Here is a 17,046-nt window from a genome sequence, read left to right as displayed (position 1 = left end):
ACTCCTTTCACAAATGTGGAAGGCACTAAAAAAGTTATTCGAGAATAGCAAAGACCATAGAAAATTGGCCCTCAAAGACAAACTTCAAAATATCAAGATGAAGAAGAATGATACTATTCCGCGGTATCTCACTAGATTTACACAAGTTCGTGATAATCTTGGAGGGGTTGGTGTGAATGTTGTAGAAGATGACCTAGTAAGCCGAGCTCTTCTAGGCCTTCCCAAAAGTTGGAATAACTACCAAGCTTAGTGAATGAGAGGGAGAAATTGTTGAATTTGGAACGCTTGTGGTCTGATTTGGTCCAAGAAAAGATCAGGAAGAATACCAGATATGGAAGTTCATCCAAGGGCGAGGATGAAGAAAATTTTGCGTTGGTTGGAAAGGGAAAGAATGGAAAAGGGAAGAAGTCTCAAACCAAACTAGAATCCAACCAGGGGGGAAAGAAGAAATACTTTTCCAAAATAGAATGCTTCAATTGTCATGAATTTGGGCACTATGCTACAAAGTGTCCACACAAAAAGTCTAGCAAGAAGAACTCAGGAGGAGTAGTAGGTGAATCATTAGCTTCATATTTCGAGCTAGGCTTCACCTTATTGCATGCATGGCTAGCACGGTGATGTGGAGTGTGTGGTACATGGACTCAGGTGCCTCGTTCCACATGACAGGGTGTAGACAGTTTTTCAGTGACTTGGAGGAGAAATATCTCCAAATGCATATTGAGATTGGGGACAACGGAAGGTACATTGCTACTAAGATTGGTACAATAACCTTTAAGATGGAGTCGGGATCCCCTCTTCACCTCAAATATGTCATGTTTGTTCCAGGCCTAAAGAAGAATCTCATTTCTGTAGTAGTTTTTGAAGACCATGGTTATGATGTGATATTTGACAAATGGGAAGCATTCCTAAGACACATAGCCACTAGACAGGTGAAGCAGATCGAGGTTCATGTCAAAAACATGTATAAACTTAATGTGGAAGATTGTGATACATTAAGTAGTAAGGAAGAGAAAGTGAAAAGTCATGATGTCGATGAAATTTGGCACAAGAGATTGGGTCATTTGCATCATGGTGCCTTAAATATTATGCAGCAAATAACCATTGGCCTCCCTAAAGGATCACTTGAGTAGCAAGATGTCTACAAGGGTTGTACCTTGGGGAAGTATGTAAAATCCACATTCCATTAGCGAGATAGCAATGCACATGCGGTCTTGGAAAGAGTCCACTCTGATGCTTGTGGACCTTTCTCGACAACCTCCATTGGAAGACATAAATACTTTATTATTTTTATTGATGATTTCTCAAGGAAGTGTTGGATCTTCTTCATGTGAAAGAAGGATGAGACATCATCAAAGTTTGTAGAATTCAAGGAACTAGTTTAGAAAGAGATTGGCAAGAAGGTGAAGGCTCTCAAGAGCGACAATGCAGGTGAGTATGTTTCGAATGACTTAAATATTTTTTTGGCGAAAGAATGGATTCGAGGAGAGTTCATAGCACCCCACAACCCACATAAAAATGGGGTATTTGGGAGAAAGAACCATATCATTGTGGGATAATTGAGAGCTATGCTACATGACCAAGGCCTGCCACTGCATTTGTGGGCTGAGGCATGTAACACAAAAGTCTACTTACAGAACCAGAGTCCTCATTGAATTCTTGGTATTACACTGGAGGAGGATTTCTCGAGGAAAATGTCGAATGTGTCTCACTTCAAAAAATTTAGAGCCTTTGTTTGCTTCCATGTCTACAAAGATTCGAGGAAGAAACTTGAGCCGACAAAAAAGTTGGGAGTTTTTGTGGGTTACACTCATAACTGCTATGTGTACTTACTTTCCCTCATAATGACAACTATGTGAAGGGATGTAAAGTTTGATGAGGAGAAAGTGATGCAGTGATCTCTTAAGATGGAGCTTCAAATCCCTACTAGAAGAGGAGCTTTTGGATCCAAAGAATGAGCCTCATGAAGTTGTGGAGATGCCACAAATGGAGGATCAAAGAGGAGATGGAGTAGACACATCCACTCAAGTAGAACCATCCAGATAAGGAAGAAAAAGACCCAAGGAAGTTGATATATTGGTGCAGGATGTGAGGGATAATGTGGGAGCTCCTTCAAATTTGCGCAAGCAAAGGAGATCACCTGAGAGGTACATTGACTACATGGTTCTAATGACTGAGCTTGTGGAGATTGAGCCATCCTATTTTGAGGAAGAGGTTGAGCAACTATTTTGGGTTGATGCAATGGTGGAAGAATACGAATCCATCATGAAGAACAATGTTTTGGAAGTGGTCCCAAGACTAGCAGATAAATCGATTGTGGGTACAAGATGGATCTTCAAGGTTAAGTATACAACAAAAGGAAGCAGAGAGAATTATAAGGCCAGATCTGTGGCTAATGGATTCTCTCAAGTTGAGGGAATTGACTATGAGGAAATCTTTGCTCCTGTAGCAAGGTATTTATCCATTAGACCAATTCTTGCACTGGTTGCGCAAATGGGGTGGAAGATCCACTAAATGTATGTAAAAACAACATTTCTCAATGGTGGTATTGAGGAGGAAGTGTACATCGATCAACCAGAAGGTTTTGAGACATTTTATCGGGAGACTAATGTGTATAGACTCAGGTGAGCATTGTATGATCACAAATAGGCACCCCGAGCTTGGTACACCGGGATAGACAATTCTCTCACTAGATTGGGCTTCACCAAAAATGAAGCAGATGAAAACCTCTATCATATTTTTGTAGAAGGTAAATTTCTTATTGTTGTTTTATATGTTGATGATTTAATATTGACAGGTGATGAGCATTTGATCAACTCTTGCAAGGAGGAACTTGTAAGGGAATTTGAGATGAAATACATGGGTCGCATGCACTACTTCCTCGGACTAGAAGCATGGAAACGCAATTGGGAATTATTTGTGTCTTGAGGCAAGTATTTCACTGATATATGTAGAAATTTTGAATAATATGACACTTATTCATAGAGATTATCCTGATTATACACTATTGCGGAATACATGCACAATACATAACCTCCTCTACGTTGATCATCAATTTAGCAGCATTAAAAACAATGAAACATCAATCGCATGCGCACATTAACACAGTATGTAACCCGGGGAAAGCATATAGCTGAAAACCCCACACTATTTGTATATTATAATGATTGAGAACATGTAACAATACATAGTACAATACTCCTCACAAGTACTCAGTACTATCTCCACCTATTACACACAAAACTAGCTCAGATCCGAACAAGTCACAGGTTCAAATATCCTCCGCTGCTTTGCCTGCCTCCACTGCACAATCCCTGGTGAAAATCATGTGAGTACAAGCTGCAATTTCCTTGATATTGGCCCACACTGCGCAATCCTCATTGGCATTACTCAATCCATGCATGTGCAAATCTCATGCACAACTGATAGTCACAACTCACCCTTTCACTTACCTCTAACACCTGTCTCCGTTGAACTGTCCATGCACTGAGTTAACTGACGTATTATTTAGTTTCTTTATGAGTTAATAATTAGTGAATTAATTAACAATCAATTCACACAACTCATCACTAGTGTATTCTTTAGTTAGACTAAATACAACTAGTTCAACTAAGTCAAACTGAACACAACTCCATCAACTCCACATCCAACTCCACAGAACTCACATGCATGAGTTCTAACTGAAGTCCTCCATGCAATAGCTCAACTAACACATAAGAAACCACGTGATTCCTTTTGTCAGTTGCATGTGCCACATCCGTAGCTCAAACTGAAGTGCTCCAAGAGAATAAGATAATGTTTAGAGTCTATTACTAAGGGCTAATAATATTTGATTGTTTCTATTTTTAGCCTGGTAGTCTAAAAATAGACTCTGATCACTCTACTGTGAACCAAAAATAGAAGTCCATCTATTTTTCCCAACATGACCAATCATCCATAAAAAACATCCTGCAACTCATAGACCATGATCCATATGTCTAAAAATAGACTTTGTGCCAAAAATAGCCTGCGGGCCCACTTAGTGAAGGCGACTTCTTTCCACTAAGCTCCATCATCTTGTTGCATTTTCAACACTCCCTCTCAACAAGATATGGGTTATCTGCAACCCCTATCCTACAACTCTGGAATATTCTGCATGCAACACATTTGCCTGGTCCACTTGCTCCAACAACACTTGGAACAAAAAACACTCCCAACTGACCACTCTGTTGGGCTAGGAACATACTCTGATGCTGAAGCTCTACCTGCTACTGACAAGTGCTCCCTCTCTGACATCTGCGCTACTGCAACATCTCCATGCATCTTGCACCATTGCACACCTCTCTATGCCACCTAGCACTGTGCAAAACACTTGTGCCTCTCACATTGTTGCAGCCTGCTAGCTATGCGTTGTCCTGGGATTCCCTACACTGTCTCTTTCTCTGCTGCTCCATCCGCATCTGTCACTACCCAATCAGTCAGTTCCTGCTACTACACATTGGGGCTCCCGTAGCAAGGTCTCATCCAAGAGGTTGGGTACCTCAAGGATCTGCCCCTCCTCCTTGGGACAATCAATCCACATCACCCCACCTCCTACCTGGAGGTATGGCTGCATTCGATCCCTCAATCCACCTGGCTCGAATTTTCCTCCTACTGGAGGTCTTTGCATGAGTAGATGTCTCTACTCGATCTCCTCTCAGCTTCCCTTATTGTGGCTGCTCCACAACCTCCTGAAGCTGTTGCACCAATCGTGGCTCCTCCACAATTGTTTAAGACTTCTTCTGGCTCTACAGGTTGAGCGGTAATATACGCTCCCTCCCAACCACTAAGTCTCCATCAGTTGCCTCGCTACTCAAGGCTTTGCATGCATCTACATGCAACTGATAAAGGTTCCTGACTCGAACCCCTATCTTCCAGGTTTCTCTAGTTGTCTTGCTACGCAGGAAAGCCTTTCCCTTGTTGAAGACAACATCATATCCCTTGTCTTCTAACATCGCCACAGAGATAAGATTCTTCTTCAATCCTGGAACATGCATCACTTCCTTCAATCTGAAGGGTTTACCAGACTCCCTCTCAAAGGAAATGGTACCGATACCGGTCGCACTGTATCTACCATCATCGCTCATCTCAATGTGCACTCCATGATCTTTCTCATCCAAATCAGAAAACAAATCTCGATCTCTTGTCATGTGAGAAGATGCACCACTGTCCAAGAACCATACCGATCCCATCACACTTGATACCAAGCATGCGACCAATGAAAAATCAAGCTCAAACTGCGAGGCTAAGGCCTCTCCCACTGCAGATCCAACAGCTTGCTTATTTTTCTTCTTCTGCGGACAATCTGTGGCATCTCCATTCTCAGCTTTGATGTTTCTGAGTTTATCCTTGAGCGCCATTCCACCATCTCAAAACTCAACTGCTTCTGATCTAAAATTCGTGAGAACAAAGTATTTCTTGTATAGAGATTGATTGTATAGGCATTCACTGGATATCTCACCTTCCAAAAGAAGGATGAATCCAGAGGCCACCTGGCCCGTTTATAGACTCTTCCTGAAGAAATAAAATGTAATCACTTTCTGAATAATAGATCTGATGATCAATCCTCGCTTTGATATCCTGTAGAACTTTTTCTACAAATCAAAGAGCTCTAATACAACGTAGAAATTTTGAATAATATGACACTTATTCACAGAGATTATCCTGATTATACACTATTGCGGAATACATGCACAATACATAACCTCCTCTACCTTGATCATCAATTTAGCAGCATTAAAAACAATGAAACATCAATCGCATGCGCACATTAACACAGTATGTAACCCGGGGAAAGCATACAGCTAAAAACCCCACACTATTTGTATATTATAATGATTGAGAACATGTGACAATACATAGTACAATACTCCTCACAAGTACTCAGTACTATCTCCACCTGTTACACACAAAACTAGCTCAGATCCGAACAAGTCACAGGTTCAAATCTCCTCTGCTGCTTTGCCTGCCTCCACTGCACAATCCCTGGTGAAAATCACGTGAGAAAAAGCTACAATTGCCTTGATATTGGCCCACACTGCGCAATCCTCATTTGCATTACTCAATCCATGCATGTGCAAATCTCATGCACAACTGATAGTCACAACTCACCCTTTCACTTAACTCTAACACCTATCTCTGTTGAACTGTCCATGCACTGAGTTAACTAATGTATTCTTTAGTTTCTTTATGAGTTAATAATTAGTGAATTAATTAACAATCAATTCACACAACTCATCACTAGTGTTTTCTTTAGTTAGACTAAATACAACTAGTTCAACTAAGTCAAACTGAACACAACTCCATCAACTCCACATCCAACTCCACAGAACTCACATGCATGAGTTCTAACTGAAGTCCTCCATGCAATAGCTCAACTAACACATAAGAAACCACGTGATTCCTTTTGTCAGCTGCATGTGCCACATCCGTAGCTCAAACTGAAGTGCTCCAAGAGAATAAGATAATGTTTAGATTCCAAATATTACTAAGGGCTAATAATATTTGACTGTTTCTATTTTTAGCCTGGCAGTCTAAAAATAGACTCTGATCACTCCGCTGTGAACCAAAAATAGAAGTCCATCTATTTTTCCCAACATGACCAATCATCCATAAACAGCATCCTGCAACTCATAGACCATGATCCATATGTCTAAAAATAGACTTTGCGCCAAAAATAGCCTGCGGGCCCACTTAGTGAAGGCGACTTCTTTCCACTAAGCTCCATCATCTTGTTGCATTTTCAACAATATACTGCATAAATTTTGCATGGAGAGTTGTAAGTCCATGGAGACATCTCTAGAGACCAACTGGAGGAAGGAGGATGTCACTTAAGTTGAAGAGGTGGATGCTACCATTTACTGGAAACTAGTGGGTTCATTGATGTATCTTGTGAACACATGACCAAATATGTGCTATGTAGTCAACCAGCTAAGCCAAGCTATGGTTAGGTTGACCAAATTGTATTGGAAGGTGGTGAATCATGTTTTATGGTACCTCAGAGGCACTACTAAATATGTACTATGGTATAGACAAACAAAGGGAGTGAAGTTGTGTGTCTTCAAAGATGCAAATTAGGCAGGGAGTCCATCCAACCAAAATAGTACATAAGGTGGAATTTTTAGTGTTGGATCCGTAGCAGTTTCCTAGTACATAAGGACACATAGATTTTTGGTGCTCAGCTTGGCAGGAGCAGAATACATGCGTGCGAGTCAAGCAGCATGTGAGACAATCTGGATGAAAAAGATACTTGTGCGACTGTTTGGTTATATGATGGATCCAACTATGATCTATTGTGATAATCAGAGTTGCATCAAGCTCTTTGAGAAACTGGTATTTCATGATCGATCCAAGCATATTGATATCTGGTATCATTTTTTATGAGACTGTGTGCAGAGGCAATGTTGTCTAGGAAATCCTCTCTGCAGACAAAGACAATCCCTCTAGCCCAATGAGTGGGACTAGCAACCTACGTGACAATCTACTGGACACTTTCCTAAGTTACAATTGAAATGAGAAACGAAGAAGATGACCTACCTCGTTCCTACTGCTCATAGTGTTTATGCACCTGCACAAGAGATCAAGACACAACAAGGCATGCAAATACAAATATCATATTCAAAAGTAACCTACTTAACAGATCAAGGAGCGTTAAGACAAATGATACATAAACATACACATTTGTGGAAAATGAACTAACAGTTGTATATTAATAGAATAAAGGAGGAAGCATACAACCAAGCCTTGATGTCAATAGGCTCTCCTTGAATTAATGTCCAAGTCCAAGCTAAGCTCTCCAAGCCAAATGAGTAGCATATAGGCACAATCTTAGTATAAGGGTGTAAATAGACATAGACAAACCATTTGGGAATGGGAGAGGATGAATATATAGGCAAGGAAGGTAGTTAGGATCTCTCCAAAGATATGAATATGCCCTCATCTCAAGGAGGTAGCTCATAGGGATAAGACCAAGAGGCCAAGTGGGGAGAACTCGACCTCATCTACATCGAACAACCTCCATCTCGCCACTCTGGAAGCTTCTAGATCACGAAGCTTCTCATCCTTGTTGAGAAAATTTCCTTTTTGAGATCATAGCGGGTATAAAATTAAACAGAGTGATGTCATCGCGGGTCTGGTATAGTGCAACAGGCGACCATCGCAGTTTTTAGTCTCATAAGAGCGATGATGCTCAAATTAGGGTTTAAGAGCTATTTTCTTTAGGTAAATCTCAAGGCATTTTCCAATCAATGTCTAAGGGAGGATCTGAGATGCATATATGAAAGAGTACATTGCATTATGGTCATGTTTCGAGCACTTCGGGGTATGTCACAGCGAAGTGCAGGAGGTGTGACAAAAGATTGTGTAACATGCAAGCAACGTTGCTACAATACATTCTGATAGAGGAATAATATGCTGACATCTTGCCAAAGGATTTGTCAAGAGGGAAGTTCGAATTCCACAGGTCCAGGATATGGGTGGTTGATAATCCCTTTCTTGCTAAGAGGGAGTGTTGAGAAGTGTAGCAAGAAAGTCTCAATTTGGCTTTGCCTTGGTCAAATTGAGAAAATTCAAAATTTCCACATCAACAGACAACTTGGAGGCAGTTAACTAAGGTGACATGGCTCTTGTCACTCAGTTAGCTCAGTAAATTTGAGTTAGAGGGCTTGGAGTTTAGTTAAGAATGTGTGATTGCTAATTTGTAGCAATCTAGTTCAGTTATTTCCAGTTGTATTCAGTTAAACTAGTTCTAACTATTGATAGAACTAGTTGGAGGTCAGTTGTGCAATGGGACAACAGTCTAACTCAATGATCATCCAGTTAACTAATCAATCAACTAAAAATAGCTAGTGCATGCAGAGAATTCGAGTTCCCCAGTTGTGGTGGAGATTCCAAGGAAGTGTAACATTAGTTGTAGACTAGTCTTGAGTGTACAAGTGTTGCATGTAGTCAGAAGATCAACCTTGGGAATTGTGCAATTAATTGGAGGAAAAATCATAAAAAAAAAATAGGGGCCTAATTCCTGAGGATTTGCGGAAGGAAATAGGGGCTCAAGCAAAGGCAAAAATTGACTAATTCAGGATTAGAAATTCTCATTGAGTAGAGAGATAGGTTATTCACTTGCAAGTTGAGCTCAGAGCGAGCTAGAAATTATAATACATAATTTATTCATCCGATTAATGCAAACATGTTAAAGGGATTTTTACCAATTAGTTTCCCCTAGATAAATTTGTGTACTTGTGTATGTGATTGATGCATGTTTTTGAATGTTGTTCTGAATTGTGAAATAATTTCTGCAGAGAAGTAGAATAGAATTGTGTCTCTTGATTTAGATTAAATTTCTTGAGCATTTGAAATTCTATCACCATATTTCTACAATAGTATATTTTGGTCGGCATTTTTGTTGGTAATGATATTTTTCAGATGGATTTTCTAGCACCCTACAGGGGTTACTTTGTTATTGCTAAAAACATTTTATTTGGGATGTATTGTCATTGTTTTTTCCACTGTATAGATATGGGTAGATCCATCATGAATTCATACTCAAATGTGAATATACAAAATGTAATTTTGTTTATATTGATAAATAAAGTTATTGTGTTTTTCCTTTAAGTGAATTGATTATGCTACAATTATTATTGTGGATATTATAATTGTTCCATGTGTATGAGTTTAGATTAGGTGTAATGGCTAGGAAATTTATGCAGCCTTTTTTTGAATTGTTAGACCACTAAATCACTCCATGCTCTTCAATCATGTTGCTTCATGTGAAATAGTGCCAACATGCAAGGTTACGTGACAAGAACATCATGTGTGAACAAGCTATAATGCTAGTCTAAGCAACCTGACTTTTAGTCGGTCCACAACACAATGTCTTATATTGCTTAAAAAATATACAAGTTGTTATTCAATATGTTGTATAATATGTATTAACGTATTTTACAAAATTCATACTCCTGAATAATGACCATCAATGTGTGATCATAATTATTAGACCTATACTAGATTTAATAGACCTATGAACTCATATGGTATAAAATCCCCTAAATTAGGTGTTGTTTCTACCTAAAAAATTGCCATGTTAGTAAGGAAATTGCTCTGTTTTGTCTAAGGTGCGTCACTAAATGGCTTACAACAATATTTGTTTTAACTTGATTTTTTAAAGTTACATCGATCCTTGTTGGGTTCATCATTGTTTGAACTAAATAATTGTGTCTAATTCCAAGTATATGATAACATCATTGATAAATTCTTCAAGAACAAGATGTGAGACAAACTCCTCTTCATCTTCATGAAATATAGTTGACTAACAAATATTTGGTAAGCCCGTGTTGTCTATTGGATTGATGCTTATGTAGAATGCAAATGCAATGTAAACATGTTTTGTTGTGCATTCATACAAAACATATTTTTTGCATGAGCCATTTTATTTGTAATATCATCAGTCCCCATCATTATTTTAGGTGAGAGTTGAGTAACCATTTTTTCGGTTACTCATATTAATGAGTTATTACTAAATTAGTGGAGAGGTATTAGTTACATGCATTATTGACCCACATTTATGTTAACTAAGAAGTGTTATTCTGGGAGTCATATTAAAGGGGTGTCCACCCTCAATTTCAATCTAATATATTATCAATCAAGTCATATTTTCTATTTAAATATTATTTACATGGATATGTCCTCCTTTGTATTTTAGGCATTGCATGTGAAATCCAACTTTAGATGTGTAAGTGCTCCAAACTCTTTGTTATGTTCATTTGTTGTTATTTAATATTGGAGTAGCTCCATTAATACTCCATTATAGTTGTTGTGATTATTCAAACTAGTATCAAAGCAAGTTGATTATTGCTTCTATTATGTTATCAAAAAATAAGAAGAAGAAGAAAAAGGGGGAATAACAAGGCCGTGACACTCTCATCAATTCTAAAAATTTTGGAACAAAATCTTTAGGAAACAATTGCATATGTAGATTCTTCTTGACAAATATGAGTTAAAAAAAAAAAAAAAATTGTAAATTGAAGATCATACAATGAACATATTATATAGTGAAAATTGTTTGCTTTTAAGGTAATTCTATTATGATTGTGACTATATTTCAAGATTTTTAGTGGGACATTGGAAGTACTTATCAAATTTTACTCTATTGATGAAAGATACATAGTATTAGCTTCAAAATTCTAGATCATATGCTTGATTTCAATTCATAATGAATAAGGTATGAATGTTTTGTTTTTCCAAGTATGTTAAAGAGTTGAAATTATTTCAACGAATGTTCAATGAACAAGAGAAGAAGATAAGATACCAACTAATATGGATAATCATAGAATATTATTTAAGGAGAAGAGATGAACACCAAAATGAAATGCAATTTATTTGATATTTGCAGAAATAATATTCACACACTACTAAATGAGTATGGCATCCATTGACTAAGCCTCTAAAAATGTCTCAATGATGGTTATGTACCTTGGCCCTTTTCTTGAGGATCTCTAGGATTCTATCTAGTCCTTTGTATGTCTTTTTTTCAAGCAAGTGTTTAGGGAATTCAACAAGAGAGGTGACAAATTGTTGAAGGAAGTTGTGTCTCTTCTTCTAGGGTCTTTGAGTTTCTAAGAATTTTATGACAGGTTTGAATCCAAATATATAGAATTCCAATTCTAAATTTTTCCAAGGTAATAGTGGAAGTTTTAATAGAAGTATGGTGATTTTTTGTAAAATGGAAGAAACATTGTAGTGCCAAACTATCTAGTTTCAAATAGTTTTTAGTAATGATCATTAAGTTGTTTTTAGCTATGAATCGTAAAGGTTCTAAAATATGTTTGGAAAAGATGTAAGTCTTTTTAGGTTAGATTCATGATGGGTTAAAAAACCAAGTCTAGTCCATGTTGGGACAACAACATGTATGTTCATCACCCATGAATATATAGAAATTTTTTTCTACGATAAAAATGTATGGCATCATTGTTTGTAGCTATTATTGCTAGAAAAGAAGCAAGAATTCAAATGTGATGAAGTGGAAGAAAATGTAAGTGGAACTATTGAATCTCCTCCTATCTATGATCAATCACCTTGTGAAGAGCATTTAGAAAAGGTTCAAACATATTAGAGCTTCTCTTTTGATAGAATCTTCCTCTCCTTGATGAATCTTAGATTGTGCATGATGATGAATCTCATTGTGAAGGGAATACAATCATTGACCATATTGAAGAGAAAATAAGTGTTGCAAAAGTTCTTGTCTAAGAGGTATCTCCTGATGTATATTTTTTTTGGTGAGACTATGCATACAAGAAAGAATCACAAAGATGAGTATTGTGATAATGTCATCCACAACCCTCAAGATTTCATTGGGAAGTCACCAATTATATATATCTTTGGGATCAAAGGACCTAAGAAGGAATTGATTGATGTTGCATAAGTCCAAGGTGTGTATTATATAACAAAATTTATCAAAATTAAGTTAGTCAAGACGTATGCATAACATATTTTGACATAATTGTCTTGCTTGTAAGATTATTAATTTCATATCACTAAGTTAGTCCAGAGTGGTTAGTTAATCATATTTATAACTTATTACTAAAAAGAGAGACGTATTAATTACATGTATTAATGACTCATCACTATATTAGTGGAGACGAGTTATTATCAAAATTGTATTAAAATGGGTGTCCCCTTAATTACAATCTAATTTATTATCAATATATATAAACATAATAGTCATTTGAATATTATTACACAAAGATGCCTTCTTTCATCATTTAAGAATTGCCAATATTATTACACAAAGATGCCTTCCTTCATCATTTAAGAATTGCAATTGCAATCAAACTTTGGATATACAAATACCCCTAATCCTTTATCCTTTATATCTTTCATTATTATCTATTACCAAAGTGCCCATAATCCTTTATGTAGTTCATTATTATCTATTAAATACCCGTAATCCTTTATGTTTTTCATTATTATCTATTTCAATTTGTTATTAGATATTATTAAAGTAGTTACATTTTAAGTATTAAAAAATTCTTATACCAACTTGAAACATTCCGATAAATAGTGGTGAATAAGGACCATTTTTATAAATTCATAGATATATACACTTTGAATAGTTTTATTTAAGTGAACATTTACCTTTTCTTATCATGATATGAGTTTTATTTAAATAAATATTTATATACAAACATGTTTACATGTCTTTTGAAAATATAATTACAACGCAAGGCATTCCATCAATTCAATCCATCCATTGAATTGACCTTTGGGAAAATTGTAGCCATTCGTCTCATGTAATCACCAGCTAACCTGTCTCAGTCGGATTACACCAATTCAATCCATCCATTGAATTGACCTTTGGGAAAATTGTAGCCATTCATCTCATGTAATCACCAGCTAACCTGTCTCAGTCGGATTACACCAATTCAATCCATCCATTGAATTGACCTTTGGGAAAATTGTAGCCATTCATCTCATGTAATCACCAGCTAACCTGTCTCACCTGTCTCAGTCGGATTACACCAATTCAATCCATCCATTGAATTGAACTTTGGTAAAACTGTAGCCATTCATCTCATGTAATCACCAGCTAACCTGTCTCAGTCGTTAATCCGCAAGCATGGAATCTGACACTTCATAAAGTATATTCATATGTGGTGGTAGTGGTTGCATTATCGACATAATAAACTCCTTTCAGGTATTGTGACACCAGAGTTTGGTGCCTAAAATACCAACAAGGCAGCGGTGGAGATGATGACAAGAATCCCGGCACACCCTCACTATTCACATGGGAGAATGAGTGTGTTTATGTCTATTAGTTGTTTGCAAGGGAGCGTAAGCATATTCTATCTATTAGTTGTTCATAATGGATCTATAGTGAGTGTTTTCTGCGACTATTGTGATTTTCACAAAGAATCTCGACTATATATTTGCCTCATGAACAATCTGCTAATTCCTCCCCTCCAATCTGCTAATTCCTCCCCTCCAACACATTGGAGGGTTCATTTTTGGAGGGTTCATTTTGATCTCTTTTTCAACACTTTGTACTTGGGTTATGTCAATATTCTTTCTGGTGTACCAGAGGAATAACCATAAATCTATTAAAAATATAGTATATTATTTTATTAGACAATAGAAAGCAAATCGTACTTTGAGTCAAATTTTTGTTTAAAAAAATTATGTAAGTTACAGAAATTTGAGAATTATAACTAAAGATAACAAACCCCTTATCCATTACAATTGCTAGGCAAGTGCATCGTAGACACTAAGTAGGGAATTTGGAGACCTTACTACTACTTCTAAATTCACTTAAAATTGTGTAATATCCTTTACCTATATCCATTCAATACACGGGCTTTAAGTGTCACATTTGTATGTTCCAAAAGTTCCTACTTTATCATTACAACAAGAAGTCATAGGTATAATTTTTGTATATTCCAAAAGTTTATATTTTCTCATTACAACAAGCAGTCAAACTCAAAAACTCTAGGTTATGGAAATATATTCTCAACCAAAATACCATAATTGTGGTCCTCAGCGACATGCCCACTCTCGCTAGTTGTTCATTGAGCCAACAAACGTAGAACCATTTGTACTTCAACAAATATATATTTTCATGGAAGCATCAAAATGTGCAATAGAAAGCAACATAATCTTATTGACATATAGCAAGTAACACGCTAATATACACTTATTTCAACTATCTAGTTCAAGCAAACAAAAAATTTAAAAGAGGACGTTGGGATGGGGGTGGGTGTGCAAACATAGTGGAATAGTTGTATACCATCGAGTTTTTAGGACTAGTAGATTATGTTGGATCAGGTGCACAGCAAACTTAATTAAACACGCAGCAGAAAAATAAACAAGCACATAAACAAAGTATTTAACGTGGTTCACCCAACCAATCTGGGCTACGTCCACCAAACATAGGCATCAGGAATATATTAATCAAATTAGGAGATTACATCATGAAATCCTCACACTCTCTTAGCAAATCATCTGAATGACTACCTGTTATATAGCATAGAGAATCTAACAGCCTCATAACTCCCTCACATCAAATATAGGAGGCATTAACTCCCTCCCAACAACCTGGAGCTAATCTAGGAACTGAATCCCTATTGTTGTCATCCTTCAGAGATTTTTGCCTATTTGACTAAAACAGAAAATCTCAACAATCTCCACCTTGACAACAATTCGCCTGATGCCCTGTTATTATTATTTTATCTTTTCTGCAAGCCAAGAGAAGCCAAACACCAGCGTAGCTTCTCCAACAAAACTGGTTTCGTGAACATGTCTGCACAGTTCTCCTTTGTATGCACCTTTTCAAGAGAAACTCCCCTTTCAGTGATAACCTGTCTTACAAAATGATATTTGATTGGAATATGCTTTGATTTGCTATGATAGGCCGGATTCTTAGCCAAATGTATTGCACTTTGACTATCACAAAGTAACCTGATGTTGTCCTGTAACCTACCAAACTCACCAAGCAAACCTTTCAACCAAACCGCCTCTTTGCAAGCATGAGAAGTAGCAATGTATTCTGCTTCAGTAGTAAACAAAGCAACAATGTTCTGTAGCTTTGACATCCAGCTGATAGCTCCACCTGCAAGAGTAAAGACGTACCCTGAAGTTGACCTTCTCTTATCCAAATCACCTGCAAAATCAGAATCAACATATCCGCAAACAGATTCACTACTCTTATTGTAAGAAATACAATAACTACTTGTGCCTCTCAAATACCGAAGCACCCATTTCACTGCTGACCAGTGTTCTTTACCCGGATTTGCCATGTACCTGCTGACAACCCCAACTGCATGAGAAATATCTGGTCGCGTACACACCATCGCATACATCAAACATCCTACTACATTGGCATAAGGAATTCGAGACATATAATCCTTTTCTTCATCTGTATTAGGACATAAACTCGAAGAAAGCTTAAAATGGGAAGCTAAAGCCACAGCTTACCATTGCCCCTGTCTCTGAAAATCTCCATGCCCAAAATCTGTCTTGCGGCTCCTAGATCTTTCATATCAAACGTCCTTGCCATCTGAGTCTTCAACCTGTTGATTTCTTCAATGCTTTTGCTTGCTAAAAGCATATCATCAACATATAACACTAAGATAATGAACATGCCATTATTTAACTGCTTAAAATAAACACAATGATCATATTCACTTCTTACATATTTCTGACTCAACATGAAAGAATCAAACTTCTTATACCACTTCCGAGGCGACTGCTTCAGGCCATATAATGACTTCTTGAGCCTGCAGACAAATTTCGCATTGCGATGTTGAACAAACCCTTCCGGTTGTTCCATATATATTTCCTCATCTAAATCACCATGTAGAAATGCAGTCTTAACATCTAACTGCTGCAACTCCAAATCAAACAAAGCCACTAATGCTAACACAACTCTAATTGAAACAATTTTAACCACTGGTGAAAATATCTCATGAAAGTCTATGCCAGCTTTCTGAGAAAACCCTTTTGCAACCAGTCGAGCTTTGTACCTGTCTTCCGTATCATTCACACCCCGTTTCAGCTTGAAGACCCATTTGCATCCCACAGTTTTCCTGCCTTTGGGAAGTTCAACCAGATCCCACGTACCATTCTTACCTAAGGCCATCATTTCTTCCTTCATGGCTGCTTTCCATTTGTCACTATTTGAACCTTCTACAACTTCCTGATAACACAAAGGTTCATCATCATTAGCAATCAAAGCAACTGAAGTAACATGATCATCATACCTTCTCGGACGGCGTTTGATCCTTGTAGACCTCCTTAAGAATGTTTCTGGTGCTTCCACAATTGGTTGTCTATCAACTGTAGGAATTTCTTCATGATCGCCATCTAAGACCTGTTCATGTCCTCCATCTGAACCCTGTTCATAATCTGATTTTGAAACCTGTTCATGACTAGAATCTGAACTATGGTCATTATGACTATCATTAGAAATGCTGTCAAACTGAATATGCTGGAAATCAGATACATCATCCTGTTTCAATCTTCTATCTACATCTAACTGTACAAGAG

This window comes from Pinus tabuliformis, chromosome 1_2 (genome assembly GCF_031772625.1).
Source record: "Pinus tabuliformis cultivar Carrire ecotype Pingquan chromosome 1_2, CPIR1, whole genome shotgun sequence".
Lineage (NCBI taxonomy): Eukaryota > Viridiplantae > Streptophyta > Pinopsida > Pinales > Pinaceae > Pinus > Pinus tabuliformis.
Note: the sequence above shows the minus strand (reverse complement) of the source record.